Source organism: Pongo pygmaeus, chromosome 9 (genome assembly GCF_028885625.2).
Source record: "Pongo pygmaeus isolate AG05252 chromosome 9, NHGRI_mPonPyg2-v2.0_pri, whole genome shotgun sequence".
Lineage (NCBI taxonomy): Eukaryota > Metazoa > Chordata > Mammalia > Primates > Hominidae > Pongo > Pongo pygmaeus.
Window position 1 is genome coordinate 127,024,041 of NC_072382.2, and position 17,926 is coordinate 127,041,966.

The following is a 17,926-nucleotide window of genomic DNA, read 5'->3' on the forward strand; positions in this document are numbered from 1 at the left end:
TTCCTAACTCTCCCATCCCACCCCCATTCTTTTTTTTTAATTCTTTTTTTTTTTTTTTTTTTAAGTGACAGGGCCTTGCTCTGTTGCCCAATCTGGAGTGCAGTGGCACAATCACAGCTCATTGTACCCTCCAGCTCCTGGGCTCAAGCAATCCTCCTGCCTCACCCTCCCCGACAAGGACTACAAGCACATCACCATGCCTAGCTATTTTTTGTTTGTTTGTTTTTTGTAGAGATGGGGTCTTGCTTGTTGCTCAGGCTGGTTTTGAATTCCTGGCCTCAAGTGATCCTCCCGCCTCAGCCTCCCAAAGTGCTGGGATTATAGGTGTGAGCCATGAGGCCTGGCCCAATTTTTGTTTTATGGTTTGTTTGTTTGCTTGTTTTGTGAGACGAAGTCTCGCCTGTCACCTAGGCTGGAGTGTAGTGGCATGATCTCAGCTCACTGCAATCTCCACCTCCAGGGTTCAAGCGATTCTCCTGCCTCAGCCTCCTGAGTAGCTGGGACTACAGGCACGTGCCACCATATCCAGCTAATTTTTGTATTTTCAGTAGAGATGGGGTTTTACCATGTTGGCCAGGATGGTCTCGATCTCCTGACCTCTTGATCCACCCACCTCGGCCTCCCAAAGTACTGGGATTACAGGTGTGAGCCACCATGCCCAGCCTGTTTTATGTTTTTTTTTAAATCAGAAAGGTGTTTGATGCTCACATAGTTTGGGAGTTTTGAGGATGTTTCAGAAGTTAATTCAAGTAAAGGTGAGTTCAGTTGCCTTTGCCACCATCTCTTCAAAATGGCAGGTCAGTGCTTGGGGGTGACGTCTCCCCAGTAGCTGCAGGCTTTCATGAGTTGCATGTGGTAGGTCAGCCCTGTTTTCCTTTAAGACTACATCTTCTGCCACCCCCACCTCTCCATGCACACACACGGCTGAGGACATCTCGCCGTGGCCTTGAGGACAACTTGATGTTTTCCTGCTATACAAGAGATGTTTACTGAACAAACACCACATGCTAGATTCTGTGAGAAACAGGAGAAACTAGCAAAGAGGCCTTGTGGAGAAGTGGGAAGGAAGCTGGCCCACAGTGGAAGGCCTTGTGAATTTCTGACTTTGCTACTTTCTGCTCTGTGGCCTTGGGTAAGCATCTCACCTTCCTGGGCCACTTTTTCCCCATCTATAAAATGATAATAATAATTACCTATGGCACAGTAGGTGATAGGGGTTTAAATGAGATACTGATTGTGGTAATGACCTGGAAACTGTAAATGCTGGTCATTTTTTAGGTGGAATGTGACAAAGTTCCAAAGCAATTTCGATCGTGGGTCCTGGGTTATAGCCTATTTCTTGTCTTGGAAGGGCTGGTGAGGGGGAAAAGGGATGTTTGCTGTCAGGATGGGATGTTGCTGCTTCCTGGAGTCAGATATTTATGTTATCTGTCTTTTCCAAAGAGGAGAAACAGAGAAAGGGCTCTGGCTGGAGTTCACCATTGGGATGGTTTCATAGATCTGGTTTCAACCTCACCACCACAGAAGACCATGATTGCCAAGCGAGTGCCTGCACTTTGCCTTAAGAAATGAGCTCAAGTTGAGGCAATGTGCAATTCAGGGTGCCCTGAAGCTAAGCACTGATTTGTGTCTGCTGCATGTGGTAGATCAGCCCTGTCTTCCTTTAAGACTGCAAACTTCTGGACAGGGGTCCTTGTGGAGACTTCTTCCACATGCTCCCTCCTCACCACCAAACTCACAGTGGTAGGCTCAGGGTTGGTCGTTTGTTCAAGAACTGCCTTTCAGTGACCTCACTGGCCAGAAATAGGAGCACCAGTGATACTCTCAGCAGGGCATCTCACCCCCAAGTCAAGGCTAAGTGTCTGCAACTGACCAGCTGGTCTTGCTCAAAAGGGAGAACATGGCCAGAGGGAGCAGAGCATCAGCTCCAATGCCACTCTTTCCAATCTGCAAACACAATAGAATTAACTGGCCTGAGACACCAAATTTTTGTGAAAAAGGTGGTGTAAGTGCAAAAGCAATCTGCTGGCCCATTGCAGAGCCAGGTCTTAAATTACAGAGTGTAATGGTGTTGGCACATTCCGAACTGTTCCCTGAGTCCCTTGGCGTCTCTGGAGCCAAGGCTTCACAGACAGAGCAACTTCCCAACAGCCCAGGAGGGTGCGGGGATGCACAGCAGCCCTCCAGCCCCCTGCAACCAACTATTTTAGGGCAGCTGGAGGGGAAGAGCACTAAGAAGGGTGTTAATTCATTATGAGCCGTGTTGGGGCACTGGAGGGGAGAAGTGGGCCCACCTGCTGACAAGACGCCTTTGGTGTCAGATCCAGCTCTAGATGAGGAAGGGCTGAAGAGTAGGGGCCAGACAGTGAGACAGTGGAGGCGGTGGGGGGTTCTTTACGCAGCTGTGTCTCCCCGTGGGCTGGAAGGAGTGATGACTCTGGAGAGGTGGGGACGAAGGTCAGAACAGACCATGAGGAATGAAAGGACGCTTGTGTTCTGGCAGCCACGCATGAGGATGGAGGACTGGTCAGGCACTCGGGGAGGGAGCGCTATCTCACCTCTCTGGCTGAGGGGGTGTTTGCTTAGCGTCCCATCACAGATTAGCCCACTTGAGTCTAGAAGTGCCACATCACGGTGGGAGGCAGGCTGGTGTGTTTGCGCTAGGCCACTCAGGGAGCTTGAGGCATTGTGGGATGGCAGGAGATGCCTCCCAGAAACCGATTTTAATGCCCGCTCCATCTTTGCCCTGCTCCCCAAGCAGCCCTCCCACCCTTCCTCCCTCCCTCTCCTTTCTGATGCAATCCTCTCTCTACCCCACAGGCTTTGTCTGTGCTGGGAGGGGCTCAGACCTAGCTGGGGGAGGGAGGTGATCTTGTCCTTTCTTTCCACTCATTCTGGGCATCTCGTCACCTCTCTCTTTTCTTTCTCTAACTTTCTCTGCCTCTCCTTACCTCTGTTTCCCTCTCCCATGCGTTCCCTCCTGCTCCCTGACTCACATTCCCTCCTTTTGCTCTCTGTGTCCCTCTTTCTATTTCTATGATCTGTTTCCTGGTGCTCCTTTTGTTCAGTCATCGGCACCCCCAGCCCTCCCCGAGGTTGTGTCGGGAGTAACGCTGGTTAAATGCTGCTGTCTGCACGGGCGGGCTCTGTAGTGTGTGCTGAATTGCTGCAGGGAGGGCCAAGAGCACAGCACAGAGGGCCAGAGCCAGTGGTGTGGTTCTTCCAGACTCAGCTGGGTGCCAGCCCCAGCTCTAGCATGCTCTGGTTGTGTGACTGGGGACCAATTCCTGTTTTTCCTTGGGCCTCAGTTTCCCCAGAAATGCAATGGGGAGGACATTGCCCTACCCTTCAAGGACATGCTTTGTTTCATAAAGGAGACCTCCTCTCTCTAGAGCCAAGCTCCCCCACCCCACCCCCATCCCGCCAGGGCAGGCTCAGCCGCTCCCTTCCCCTCCGTAGCAGTGGGGGAGGCCGTATGAGGAGGAGCGGGGTGGGAGCAAATGGAGGGGATCTGTTGGCGGGCCTAGTTCAGGCAAACAGCAGGGACTGCTGGCGACGGCTCCAGCCCCCACTCCCGCGGTAACAGCTGCAGTCCAGCTGCTGGCATCCCTGCTGGGGGAGCGTGCTAAACCTCTCCGGGGTCAGCACTGTGGTATGTCGGTTTCCATAGCAACCAGCCAACGGGCCACTTTCTCAGAACAATTCCCCTACTCAGCCGGGTTCTGGACTTAGCTCAGCCCAAGGGCATGTGGCTGAGGAGCAGCGCGGGAGGGGGAGAGCTGCCGAGGGCCAGACTGGGCCCCACAGAACGTGGCTATCTCAGTCCGGTCTTCGCACGGAGGGCGTGGAGCCGAGGATGAGCCATGCAGACTCTTCCGGCGCTGGCTCTCCCTGGCCTCTGTCTGTGCCACGCCGCCCCCACCACCCGTCTACAGACTGCCCAGCTCGGCCCGGTTGGAAGAAGTGTCAGGTCTTTGTCTGAATCTGGAGAACAGCTGCCTTGGCTGGGTTCAGAGCTGGGAGGACAAAGTCCTGGAATGGCATATAAGGGGGTGCGGTGAGGGGGCTTTTCCTGGCTTCCTTCTCTGCACTCTTCCATCCAGCTCTTGCAGGACCATGGGAATCCCAGTGACGTCAGGGGATGGGGGCTAATCAGTCCTCCCCCACATTTAGAGGGTGGGAGAGGATCACCTTTCTCAAGCCCCTACAGGAGTTAACTCCCTGTATCTGAGCAAGTTGGTGCCATCCCTGACACTGTTAGGAAAAGGGAATCCTTAGAGGTGAAGATCCATTATGGGAGCTACAAAGGACCTCGATCCATTTTCTGGATAAGGAACCGGGACCAGTGGAAAATGGATTGCCTGGGGGCCAGGATGGGTAGCGGGCAGAGGGCAGCTGCTTCCCAACCCCTCTCCTCTCCTGGGCTGAGCTCACCGTATGTCCCCAGGAAACTGGATGGTGCTAGAGCTCCTTCCCCAGATCCCTTGGAATGCAGCTCAGGCTATGGTGGGCCTGGGGTCCTGGGGAGTTTGTCACTGGAAGGGATTTCATTTTCAGAAAGGAGCCATTTGCAAATTGGGAAACTGAGGTCAGGGATAGTGTCTCTTTAGGCCTAATAACTGCAGGATTGGACGTTAGGGCTGGGACTTGGCTTCCTGAGAGGTCACCTGGGTGGTCCCTGCTAAGACCTGGGAGGCACAGAGCGTTCTTGGGTGGGGTGGCGGTGTCGGGGGGCTGCCCAGCTGTCTTGATCTTCTACTCCGTGAAATTATTCCTCACTTTCAAGGGGCCTAGTTCTCCCTTCCCCACCCCCCATCCCCTGAAAAGGAGGAGACAGATGTCCTTTCTTCCACACATCACAGCTGCAGCCAGACACAATTTCTCTAAGCCCTGGGAACAGGTGTGAGGTAGTTCCAAGCCCCCTAGGGATGTGGGGGACTCGAGAAGGCGGCCAGTTTTAGAAGCTGCAGGGGTTTCCACCCTCCCCTGGCCCCATCTGTGGAATGGGAGGACTGCTCTAGGTAAGCACTTCCCAGAGTGGGCTCTGGGGGCGTAAAGAAAGTTCCAAAGCTAAGCCAGCTTGGGAAAGCCTGTGTGAACACCTTGTCTTAAAAACAGTTACAGGGCTTATGGCCGGGCACGGTGGCTCAAGAGTGTAATTCCAGCACTCTGGGAGGCCAAGGCGGGCAGATCACGAGGTCAGAAGATCGAGACCATCCTGGCTAACATGGTGAAACCCCATCTCTACTAAAAATACAAAAATTAGCCAGGCATGGTGGTGGGCACCTGTAGTCCCAGCTACTCAGGAGGCTGAGGTGGGAGTTTGCGGGGAACCCAGGAGGTGGAGCTTGCAGTGGGCCAAGATCGCACCACTGCACTCCACCCTGAGCAACAGAGCGAGACTCTCCGTCTCAAAAAAAAAAAAAAAAAAAGTTACAGGGGTCATTACAAGTTTAAAGACTTTAACCTAGGGCTTCCTAAGCATGTATGACCAAGGCATGCTGATTTCCGATTCTATGAACAAACTTCCCTGGCAAACACCGGCCTCCACAAGAGGTTCCAAGGCCTTTCCCTCTCCAAGGTTCCTCTTCAGCACCCAGGATGCTCACGCCAATTCCTGCCACACGCCTGACCCACTCCTCCTTCGGTGGACGCATCCCTGACACTGTTCTCTGCCCCATGGCCTCCGCTGCCACCTCTGCCTGCTGGCTGCTCAGTTGTGCTTTGGTCTTCTCCATCCCAGACCTTCAGAGAGCCCGAACAGAGGCAGGGGCAGTGCTGGGCTGTCACCCGGGTTTCTGAGGGGTCTAAGCCCCTCAGCTCAGCCCCCACCCCAATGGTCCCCAGAGGGTTGCGGGTCATCTGTGGCTTTTCTGCTTCACAGGGTTGGGTAATGGCTCTAGAGCAAGGAGAGAAGAAAATTCTGGCCACCAAGGATCTCATCAGGAGGATCCTGAAGGGGGAAGCTTAAAGAGGAATAGGCGTTCCTCTCCTTACCGTCTAAACTTTCAGAGTAGTCACACCTCACATTCTGCAACCCTCAAACTTCCCAAAGGCCCTGAATGTGCATTATGCCCGCCCATCAGGAGACAGCTGTGGTGTGGTGGAAAGCATGTCAGCCATGGAGGAAACCTGGGCCCCCAGCTCCATAACTGGCCAGGTCTCTGCCCCGAGGCAGGTCACTTCACCCCTGTGCACTTACCAAATTTCTCAAAGAAAGGAATAGTTCCTTTCTCACTGGGTTCTCATCAGAGTTGAATGATATGACAAATGTGACAACGGCTGGCATGGAAGAGTAGCTCAGAAAGCATGAGCAGAGAGGAATTCACCACCCCCTCCCCCATCAGAGGTAAGGTTTCTCTGATTTTAGGAGAGACAAAACTGAGGCTCAGACAAGTTAAGTCACTTGCCCAAGGTCACACAGCCGGTCACCCCCAGTCATTTGCCTTCCCGCTTTGCTTCTTTTCCAGGAAGATGCCTCTGAGATGGGAGATGTTACACTGACTTTTGGGGGCATTTAGCAAGTGTGATGTCCTTGATTCTTGAACCTTTCATCCTCCCCACTAGTAAAACGCCTGTGAGACAGAGGCTGGAAGACAGCCCTGCTTTTTTGAAGGGGTGGGGTTATGGATGTGTGGAGGCAGGAAGGGGGTATTAATTCTTGTGAAAATAGCTTTTTAAAAATAAAAGTAGTCTTCTGTACTAAGACAATCTCATTTCAGTTTGCAAAGAGCTCTTCCCAGTAAGAAGGGAGAACGTTTTCTCCTTACCTCCTCGTTCCTGGCCACGCAGACCCTTGATAGGCCCTGCCACCAGGTCCCTCTCACTCTGCGTGTGTAGCCACAGGATGCTGAGCTGCTGTCCTTGAGCCCTTTCCTTATGGCAGCAAAACCAATCCACATGCAAGGTCTGGAGGTCAGAACAGGACTTACGGCTTCCTCCCTACTTCCCACCCAAGTTCTAAAGTCATTTTATTTAGCACAAGGAAATGAGGAAAGAACAGGGGGAAATGAGGAGAAAGAACAAGCATGCCTGTCATATGCTCCACGTTGTGCTAGGGCCTTAGGCGAGCACTGTATCTCCCTTTTGATTTTTCTGTGGGTGAGACAGGCTGTTTAGAGGCCATGGGAGGGAGGGGTTTTGTCCTTGCTATGATTGTCTGTTTCTGTCACCAGCCAAAGCATGGACCCTGATCCGTATCTCCATCTGGCTAACTCACCTTCTCTTCTGCTATCTCCTTTCCTCCCTCCATCATTTGAAAATTTCACAACCTATGAGGTTGGGAAGCATAGGTAGATGTTTGGTCAAGCTGGAACAACACTTCTACCAAACTCCTCCCCTTGTGCTCATGTGTGTATTCCCGTACTCATGTGGATCTAAGTCCTGTCCCAGGATAGTGCTCGTATCCGGAGTGAATGGAAGGGTCAGGAAAGATGTGCTTGTCCTGGCGGGTTGTAGAGAGAGGAGCTATCATTGCAGCTGCTCCTCCTGAGCTCATTCAGGTGTTCCCTCTGCCTGGCTGGGCCATCTCTTTCCTTGCCCTTTCAGTAAGAGGCTGTGGAATTATGTGAGGGAGAGGAAGAAGCTATTGCTTAGAGGGATTCTGCTCTCCAGGCCCTAAGCTGGGGTGCTTTCTAGCTCCGCTTTTCTCATTTAAAGGGATGGCCTGACTCCAGCAGGTATCTGGAAGTAAAAACAACAAACAACCCCAAACATCTCCCAGCGCCAGACTGATAGCTCAGATTTCTACCACAGGCGAGATTTCCTGCTCAGCTTTCTGATGGAGGAAGCCTGTGTGTGTGTGTATGCATGTGTGTGTGTGCACGTGTTGTGCATGTGTGCGTGTGAGTGTGTGCCTGTGTGTGTGTGTTTTCTCCGCTGATTTACAGGCACTTTTTGGGTTGATAGATCCGTGAGGAAGAGTAGGACTGGAGTCAGGGAATTGTCTTCGATCAGAGGCCTGATGAGAACAAGGCGCTCATCAACACTATTTAGGAAGGTGTTTTGTGCAGGAATTTGTGGCAAGTGACGGGAGGATGGTAGGGTGTGAGAAGAAGGGGGAAAATGCCACAGTATCTGACAACTTAAAACTCAGGGAGTTTTAAGAAATGTTGGGGCTTTGAGAAAACTTTGCCAGCAACTCTCCTCTGAGGGTTTCTGGCCTGAGGTCACTGAGAATCTCAGGGAAAACAGGAGCAAGGACACAGCGGGCCCTCGTGGGAGCAGATGCAGTCCTTTGGCCCACCTGCCCCTCCCTGCTCTCATCTCGGAAAACGTCGGCCCCCAGTGCAGACAGGCCACTTGGAAACCAGGGAGTGGGGTTAAAAGCATCTCTCAACCCAATGTTCTCTTCTCCTTTCACATGCAGTATTTTGGGAACCGCGTGCTGTAGAAGCTGCATTATAACAGTGGAAACATTTTAATTAAATGGGGAGACCTTAGGTCTGTCACATGACCTGGGTGTTCTCCTATATAAAATGAAGGCTGATAACAGCTCCTTGACCACTTCACAGGACGCTGGGGTCAAATGTGGCATGGGAAAGTGCTTTGTAAGGGAATTCAGATGTATAAGCTGTTCTTAGTAGGAGAGCAGTTTGCTCACCTGCTTAATGCTGGGGTTGGGGCAGGGCTGAAGCTGGGAGCTGGTGTTGGTGACTTCGGGAAGTTAGTTCTCCCTTGCTTCCAAGTCAATCAGTGCTGGCTTTCAGTGATATTATTGAAAGCATATAAAGCTGGTCTGGTTGGCCTTAGAATAAAAGCTTCTGAAGGGCAGGGGGGCCTGGGGCTGTGTGTGACAGAAGTCTTCTGTTTCAAGGAGACATCAGTTCAGTGGTGGTATTCTGCCTGTCCCTGTGAGATCTGGGGTTGGACAAGCACTTTAAACCCACAAGTTGGCTGCATCATCTCTGAGAATTCCATGACCCTTTCTGGGGTGGGGGCTAAGGAGGCCAGGAAATGGCTTTGGTCCCATTAGTCATTCTGGCGCCAGCAGCCCGACAGCAATGGCTTCTCATAGGGGAGTTGGGGGAGATGCCCATGGTGGGAGGGTGCCATGGGGGTGGGGTGGAGGGTACGGAGGCTGCTGTTCTCATGCCCCTTTTTACCTAGATGCTGCCAAAGGTGGTCCCTGGAACAGTGACCACAAAGTGTCTCATGGGAGGAAGAAGGATGAAAGAGATGGGAATTCTTGTAAATTTTTAATCTGAAAAATAGAGAAAGTGTGAATTAGAATTAATGCAGGTATTAAATATTTAAACTTTCTGTACTCACTTTCATTTTTAACATATTCCTTCCTCAAAAAACCTCAATAACGCTTGTCAGATTTGTTCTCAAGATGCCCCCCTCTCTCCACCTCCCCCCAGGCCCAGCCCCAAAGTGAGACCGCAGGTATTCATCATCCTGATGGAAATGCTCATTTTGTTTCTCCTACAGGAACCGTCTGATCTCTCTCTTTATATTTATGCTTTCTCTCTATGGCAGTGTAAATAATTAATGCTGTTATAAACACATCCTATGCAAAATATATATTAGAAAAAATAACTCTTTAATTTGGCATGTCATTTAATTCCATTTTGTAATCATAGCACATGGGCTACAATTAATGCCAGGGCTGAGGAATCCAGCCTGACTGCTGACACTGGCAGAGGCACGACCAAGTCTCCCAGACTGAGGCCCTCTTGGACCCTCAGCTGTTTCTTCTTTGTGTGCTTTTGGTTGATGGATGGAGATGGTGCCCACTGTCCAGGGCGAGGCTGAGAGTGAGTCTGGAAATAAAACAGGAAACTCACTTCTATCTTCAATAGAATGGGGCTAGGGTGGTCCAGGTCTCTTCAAGTGCACTTGGTAGCATTCATCCAAAAGGCTGCTGGGACATTTAGATGTAGGACATTTGGTACATCTTCATGGGGTGGGGGGTGGTTGTCCTTGGACTTTTGGGGAGTTCTCACAAGGATTGGCTTGGGGCACAGTAGCAAAGAGTTTCCTGGGAGTTGGGTTTTATGCATGCATTAATTTAACAAATATTTATTGAGTGCTTCATATGTGTCAGGCATTGTTGTGGGCACTGGAGATACAACAGTGACTAAGACAAGAAATGAACATGAGAATATCCAGTTTCTGAATATTCCACCATCGCCTCTGCTCATTGCTTTTTCCATTCAGTGGTCTTTCTGGCTATCTTAAGGAATCCATCTATCAGAGCCACTGCCCCCTCAGGTTTTAAGAACTCTTGGCTAGTATTTGAATAACTCATGTTCCTGGATTTACCAATTCCTGTGAGTTTAGCACAACCTCGCAAATAAGATTGCAACTACCACCAGCCCTCTCTCCCCTTGGAGGAATCCTGCAAACCGAATGACTGGCATCGGCATTCCTTTCTCCTGGACTCCAGGTGTGGTCTTCCCTCTGCAGGTGGGTGAATGGCTTTTTTGGGAGACTGCAGGTCCTGCCATGACATGGTGTCTTGCACTGCTGATCCTGCCTCTGTGTGTCATCTCAAGGGCCCAGAGACTTGGGGCTGAAGCCTTGGAGGTTTGAATTTCAGCTTTCATGTGGCATTTGTCAGCCTTTCCCCCTATTGAATATCTTCCGTAATTGTCCCACGCCTGGCGCCATTCAGTGTGTGTTCCCAAGCTAAAAAGCCCTCATTCACTTGTGGCTCAGGCTCTCATTAATTCCTTCATGGGGTGGAGAATAATGAGGGGACAGCTAATGCACTCGAAAAAAAATTGATTTTGTAGTTAGCAATTTGCCACTCTTTGTTTGGAAAGCCAGTGTGGACTCCTCAGCCTGTAATTCCACTGAGGAGAAAATTTAAACAATTGGCACCCAGGCCCCAGCCCACCTTCCCAGAGAGGCTCTGATGCACTCTGCATTTCATATTTTCCAGGATAGGATGGCGGGAGGAAACTTGGAAATCATCACCAGCACCCTGCTCTTCTCCCCTGACTCAGGCTCTTGGACCAGGGCCTGTATCAGGCATGGGCTGATTCAGGAGGTGGAGATCTGTCTGACTTGAAAGGCCTATGGGAGGAGTTTCCAGGCATCTCAGAGGCTCTTGATGCGCTGGGACCAAAGATGCTGAACCTTAGCTGCCTTGGGGGGTGACACAAGAAGTTCTGCAGGACTAACCCCTGTGACTCGACTTCTGTGTCTTTCATGGGGGCTGATGATCCTGTCTGTGGATTTGGAGGGAAGATGTTTGAATGATTTCACAGTTCCCTGCCCCACCATCCCGTCCTCTCCGCTGGGATAACCATGGGACTGAATTCTACCCAGACTCTAGTATATACTCTGGCCTTCCTTCTTAGGAAGGATTTAAGGAGCTCTGAGTTAGTTTTCAAACTTTGCTACAAGTCCAGCTTGGCCATTTTGCTCTGCTTTTAGAAAATGGGCTTTCATCTTAGTAATACCAAATTTCCATGTGTACACCGTGTCAATCTGACAAGACACTCATAATCTCTTTCTGGACATCTCCATTGCTGAATGCTCCCTGAATACAGTGTTCCATGCTCTCCTTTCTTGAATACACCTTCTCCCATAATTTGCACCGGGGTTTCTTCCCTACCTCCTTCCCAAGGCAGAGTGCATATTTGGGTCAGCTCTCAGCCCCACTCCTATCTTCATTTGTTCATTCAGTATTTGCCATGCTGGCACTGTATCTCAGAGCACTCTGCTCACTTGGTTTTCAGAGGAGTCTCAGTTCCTGTGTTCCAGAAGACACTGATTTCAGTTCTGTCTAGACCTTCAATGTGTGTCCTGTCATGAAAATAGCAGAGTTGAGGGAAGGAGAGCAGCAAATTGATGACTTTGTCAAGAAAAAAAAAAAGTCCCCCAAGGTCCATAAGGAGCACCTCCTCCTTGGGCCTTGCTCCAGCTCATAGCCCAGATGTTTTTCCTGGCTCTGCTCAGCCCATGGTACCCAGAAATGATGTGACTCCATTTGGAGCCATTGATGAGCCAGACATACTGATGGGGAAGCCGCCTTTGCCTACCCCCCGTGACAGATGCATCATCGAGTCCCTTGGCTCTGTTAATAAAACCTGCCCTTGCTTTCCTAATGCCCTGTGCTTGCAGTGGCAGGGCCATAGACCTCTCAACGCTATAGTGACAAATCACAGAACACTATAAGCCCAGAGCCCCTCGGTGCCTTTTATTAAACCTGACAAACATCCAATAACCCTGGCCTCATGCCTACTCTCCTACATCATTTGATACAAATTGCATGGAGGCTTGGAGGGAAGAGTGTTTCAAATGGGAACTAGAGCTGGCGATGACAGTGTTCCTGGCTGTGGAGGGCAGTGGGGGTGTGAGGAAAGCTCTCCAGGTGTTTTTCCGTAAGTCTGTCTCAGCATGACTGATCCTGGATCCTTAGGTAATTGATTCACTGGTGGAATGTCTGGCTCTCAACGAATCGTGATAAATGGCATTTGTGAAGCCCTTTACCAATTGCTAAGCACAGGCACACATATTATCTCATTTAATGCTCACATCGACCCTGAGATGAATGCTCTTGTCCCAGTTTTACAATTGAGAGGACAGAGATGCAGAAGGTTTGACTTGTTAAGGTCACATGATTAATATGGGACAACTGGGGCCCAAGCTCAGATCTTGATTTTGTATCCCGTGTTCCTTTGACTTTCCGTTTCCTTCCGTGCTCCTCTCTCCCCTTCTCCCTACATAACATGGAGGATTTGGGCCTTGTTCTACCCAGGACCTGGAGTAAGGATTAAAGAGATGTTCTTTACGCTTTGATCGTCTTGAGTAAAGAGGGCACAGGGACAGCTCTCCCACTTCCTCCAAGAGGAACAGCCTCCTTCTTTGTGGGGTTTCCCCTTCTTTATTTTTCCCACAGACTCCCAGTGCCTTCAGCGCAGGTCCTGGTGTGAACAGGAGAGGAGCAGCAATGAATCAATGCTTTTTTGAAGCCGTTTTCCAGAAGTGAGAGAATTGACTTCTCCGCCTGCCTCACCACACCTTGTTTCAGGTAGTGACAGAAGCAGCATTGAGCACTGACTGTTGGGTCTGGCTGAAGCGCAGGGAGAACGGCCTGCAAAGGGAGGCAGCCGAAGCCCCTACTGTCACTGCCCATCACTCAAGAGCTTAAGCAGCCAGCTTCCTGCACCAGTCTTGGGTTGAAGAAAACTTGTAGTCTGCCTGCCTAAAAGCTCGCCCAGTCTAGGGTGAGAGGCCACTTGTCAGGCCCGGAGAGACTGACTGTGCTGGTCAGGAAGGCAGCCTGTGAATGAGCACACTCCCTAGGTGGGCTCAGAGTTCAGGGATGGGTGTTTACCTTTGCAGCTCACTGTGCTTCTCGCCACTTGAAATTCTCCTAAGAACCCAGAGGAGCAGCTGAAAATATCCCAGGTTATATGAAAATGAATGAAGGCTCAGCAAACAGAGCCCAGCTTCTGAGCAAACAGATGAAAAGGCAGGCGGCAAAACAAGAAAAGGGGAGAATGCAAAAGGAGCATGGGCAGATAGGAGAAGAGGGAAGGTGGACCGAGGGGCAGGAGGAGGCGGGTCAGAGCGAGGGCTCTAGCTTGTCTTCTGTCCTGGAGATGCCTCTGCCACCCACCTCCCTATGGGGTGAGGAAAGCAGTGCCAAGAAAAAGGTTCTCAACTTTGGGCTGGATGGAGAGACTTTTTGGGGGAAAATGCCTTGTAGTCTTGTGAGTTCTGTGGTATTTTTCTACAGTGAAGGGAAGTTGGAAGCGAAGGTAGGTCTGGGCACTTTGCCTTCCTAGGAGTTAGGAGGCCTGAGTTCCAGACCCAGCTGTCATGGTGGACTGGGCAACACCCCATGTTTGTGAGTACAGTTTCCTTATTGGCAAAATGAGAAAGTTTGACTAGATCACGTCAGGGGGATCCTTTTAGCTCTAACATTCTATAGTTTTTGTTTTGTTTTGTTTTGTGTTTTGCTTTTACCATAACTGACAAAGACTTGGATACATATTTGACTACTGTTGAGCTGTGCTAACCACCTTTGGAAGCTTATCTTCCGAGGCACATGGACACAGATGGTCATGTGAGCAGGAACCAGCAGAATAAGAATCTTCTTGGATATTGTGAGTGAGGCCAGGCTGGGGCCAAAGACGTAGCTTCCTGCCAACAGTGGTGAAGGTAGCATCACACTGGCTCTGGAACCACAGGTTAGAGTTGGAGGACCTCATATTGATTACTTAGTGTGTATTCTGTGTCTAAAGCTGTGCTAAGTACTTTGCATTTATTCTCTCATTTACTTTTATACCAATGCTTTGAGCTAAGACTTATTATTATCCTACTTTTATGCCTGAGAGCAATAGAGTAACTTGCCCATGGTCACATAACCTAGATGTCATCCAGGCCTGAAGGATGCAGGAGGTCCACACTCCTAACCACTGCACCACACATACTTTCAGAACCTTATGGTCTCAGGGAAAGATATGATGAGCCTGAAGGGTAAGGGATGTCGAGCCCCACATCCCAGCTCCCTGAGGGGTTGTGTTCCCTCTGCAGAGCACAGAACGGAGTCCCTATATATGAATCCATTGCCTCTGCGGTGCCAGCCCTGTGCAGAGGAGCCCTGCCAGCTCATATCAGACAGCAACTCATGAAACCATGGCCTTTTGTTTGTTTTGTTTTTCACCTTTTATAAACTAGAGAACAAACTGTGCAGCAGCCATAGTGCCAAGAAGGCAGGCAAAGATGCGCGAACAAGGAACATATGGGGATGGAACATGTCGGCTGCAGCTAGGAGGACTTGACCTGAGCCTGGGGGCTGGAGCAGGCCCAGGGCAGGACGCTGGGCCATGGCCTTTGTCTACTCTCTTAGTTGCTAAGCTTCCTCATAAAATATTCTAGGACCTTGGAAGGCTGAATGACCACCTGTGAGGAATGTTGGAATAAATGGGAACTCTTGCTGTAGGTGGAAAGTCAGATCAGGGGCGGTAGGATAACACCCAATTCCAAGATGCTGCACATCCATGTGCATCTATTATGTGCTGATTATGAGCCTGGTGTGGCAGCAGGCCCAGTCCCGGGGTGCAGAGACAAGTAAGACAGCACATCTAGCCATAAATTGCTTCCTTCGGGCAGGCAGTCAACAAATGCTGGATGCCTACTGTGTGCAAGGCTTTATTGTAGGTTCAGAGAATAGTGCTGAACAAGACAAGGGTCCCTGCCATCAAGGATTTCATATTCTAAGTAGGGAGGAGGAGAATGAATAAACAAGGAAGCAACCATGGAAATAAGAAAATGTTAGGTCCTGACGAATGCTGGGAAGAAAGTAAAGCAGGCTCTGGTGGGAGAACATCTGGGCTGGGTGTTGGGGAAGGCTCTCTAAGGATGGGGATATTTGTACTGAACCTGATGGTTGAGAAAGTGGCAGCCATGGGTAGATGGGAGGGAGAGCATCTCAAGCAGAAGGAAAAGCAAAAGCCAAGTCTCTGGGGTGGACCTGAGCCAGTGTGCCTGGGGAATGAGTAGACAAGAGGGAGGATGAAGAGAAAGGAGGTCAGGGAGGCAGAGAGGGTCTTAGGAGGCCACACAAAGCCATTTGGGTCTTACCTGTCTTGGATAAGCCATGAGGACTGCAACGGGGAGAGTGAGGAGAGCTGAGTGTGCTTTAGAAAGACCACTCTGGCTGCTGAGGGAGTAAAGGGGGCTGGTGGAGGCTTTGTTGGCTTAGTCTTGGCCATAGCAGTGGAGATGGAGCAGAGTTGTGGGAGTCAGTTGTGGGAGTCAGGTTTATTGAGGACTTCTTGATGGATTGAATGTAGTTGAGGAAAGGAAGGAACCAAGACTGATTTCTAGATTTTTGGCACCTGAATGGAGAGTTTTACTTAGATGGAGGAGGCTTGGCAGAAGGGGGTGTAGGATCTAAGGGGAGAAATTAAGAGATCTGTTTTGAATATGCCAAGCTCAGGATGCCTTTGAGACACTGAAGTAGAGGTGTTGAGTAGACAGTTGAATGCAGATGTCTGGGTGTCTGAAAAGAGGTTCAGCTGGAGATGGGGATGTGAGAGACCTGCGTGTGTAAGAAGGTCCTTAAAGCAATGGGAAAAGATCACATAGGGAGAGAGAAAGGATGCAGAAAGGGAGAGTGAAGGGGATGCTCCAGTATTTTTAGGAAATGCCAACAGAAGAGGCTGAGAAGGAGTGCTTGTGAAGTATGGGAAAAACCAGAGGAGCGAAGTGTCAGGGCCTGGAGGAGAAAGGTTTTTGAGATCAGCAATTGACCTGCTGTGCCAAATGCTGCTGAGAAGTCAAAATGAGGACAAAGAATTGACCATTTACTTTGGCAAGATATGGTCCTTAGTAATCTTCGTAATTAGTCATCAGTGGAGCGGTGGGTAATAAAGCCTGACTGGGGCGGGTTGAGGAGAGAATGGAAGATGGGAAAGGAGAGACAGTGAGTACAGATGACTCCTTTGAATGGATTTACTGTGAAGGGGAGCTCCAAAAGAGGTGGAAAGTGGAGGAGGGACTTGGGTCAAGGGAGAGTTTATTTAAAGGAGGCTGATATGGAGGTATGTTTATATGCCGGTGGAAGTGACCCAGTTAAAGAGGGAGAAGAGTCCTTGAAATGGCACGGGAGAATGGGTTCAGAGCCCAGTGAAGGTATTGACCTTGGATGGGAGCCAGGACTCTTTTTCTATGGTAATTGCAGGATGGCATGGCCTGAGTATTTTAGTTCTGAGACAGACACAATAAAGGGCTTGTTGATGGGAAGATGGGGTAGTTCTCATCTTATAGAAATCTGTTTTCTGTATGAAATATACTGCAAGGTCATCAACTGAGAATGGGGTGGGGAGGGAGTGTTGGAGACCTGGGGAGAGAAGGAAGTATGAGGTTTCCCCAGAGACTGGGAAATTGAATTTTCTAGGGAAATGTGGTAGTTTTTTCTGACAGTGTTGAGTGAGATTTGTGGTCATGTTTGAAGTGAGTCTAGTCAGAAAATTTGTATCATTTTTCTCCAGTAATGTTCAGCTGCTCTGGTACAGGCCCTGAATAAGTGGGTAGGATACCAGGGCAGGAGTTCTCCTAGACTAAGACAATGCAAGGAGAGCTGCTTCAAGAAACCCAGGTGATCAGCATGGCAGTAGCTGAAGTGTTGGATGGTGGAATCAGAGCTGGGTGAAGAGGGAAGTGAACACATGCAGGGAGAGATGGAAACGGATCATAAAAAAATGTTTTTAACGAAGTAGGATTGCAGAATTGCTGGAGTAAGTAGGGGTGTCAGAGTAAGCTAGGGTGGCAATGGTCCGAAAGTGGGAAGCTGGCAATGTACATTTCGTGGGTGATTCAGTTAGTGGTGTGCCAAAGTCTAGGAAACGGCCACGTAAGTGGGGCAAAAGCTCATGGGATGCCAATCACAGCGGGAAGAAGAAACAATAATAAAGGCTCATTGAAGCTAGGAAGGACAGCCAGCTAGAGGCCAGAGTATCAGACAGGTCATCTTCATGGATTTTGGAGTCTCCAATGATGCTGGCAGAAATAATAATGGAGAAGGAGTCAGCGACCTGAGTGCTAAAGTCATCCATGAATGAGGGGGAATGTCCAGGAGGTTGGTAGACTGACAGCATTTCATACGTAGGAGGGGGCATGAGGTCTGATGACAGGTGCTTCAAGTAAGTGAGCTTGGGTTTTTGAAAGAAGAAAGAGAGATGGTTTAGAAGCTGCAGTGGGGTGCTCGCTTCAGCAGCAAAGAGACCAAAATGGATGTGACACAGAGAAAATTAGCATGGCCCTGCACAAGGATGACACACAAATTCATGAAGCATTCCATATTTTGTATAAAAATACACTTAGATAGAAGGAATAAGTTCTAGTGTTTGATAGTACAGTAGGAAAATTATAGTTAACAATAAATTATTGTATATTTCAAAATAGCTAGGAGAGAAGAATTATAGCGTTCCCAACAGAAAGGAAAGATAAATGTTTGAGG

The 17,926-nt window shown here is 49.7% G+C and overlaps 1 protein-coding gene and 1 non-coding gene across 4 annotated transcripts in view; both read left to right on the plus strand.

Annotated features, from left to right (window-relative positions):
• Positions 1-17,926, plus strand: part of PKNOX2 (PBX/knotted 1 homeobox 2) — a 266,903-nt gene that overhangs the window by 95,065 nt on the left and 153,912 nt on the right. The gene's annotated exons all lie outside the window — the stretch shown is intronic.
• Positions 17,672-17,773, plus strand: LOC129009093 (U6 spliceosomal RNA). The gene has a single exon (XR_008492637.1). It is a non-coding gene; the product is annotated as a U6 spliceosomal RNA (small nuclear RNA).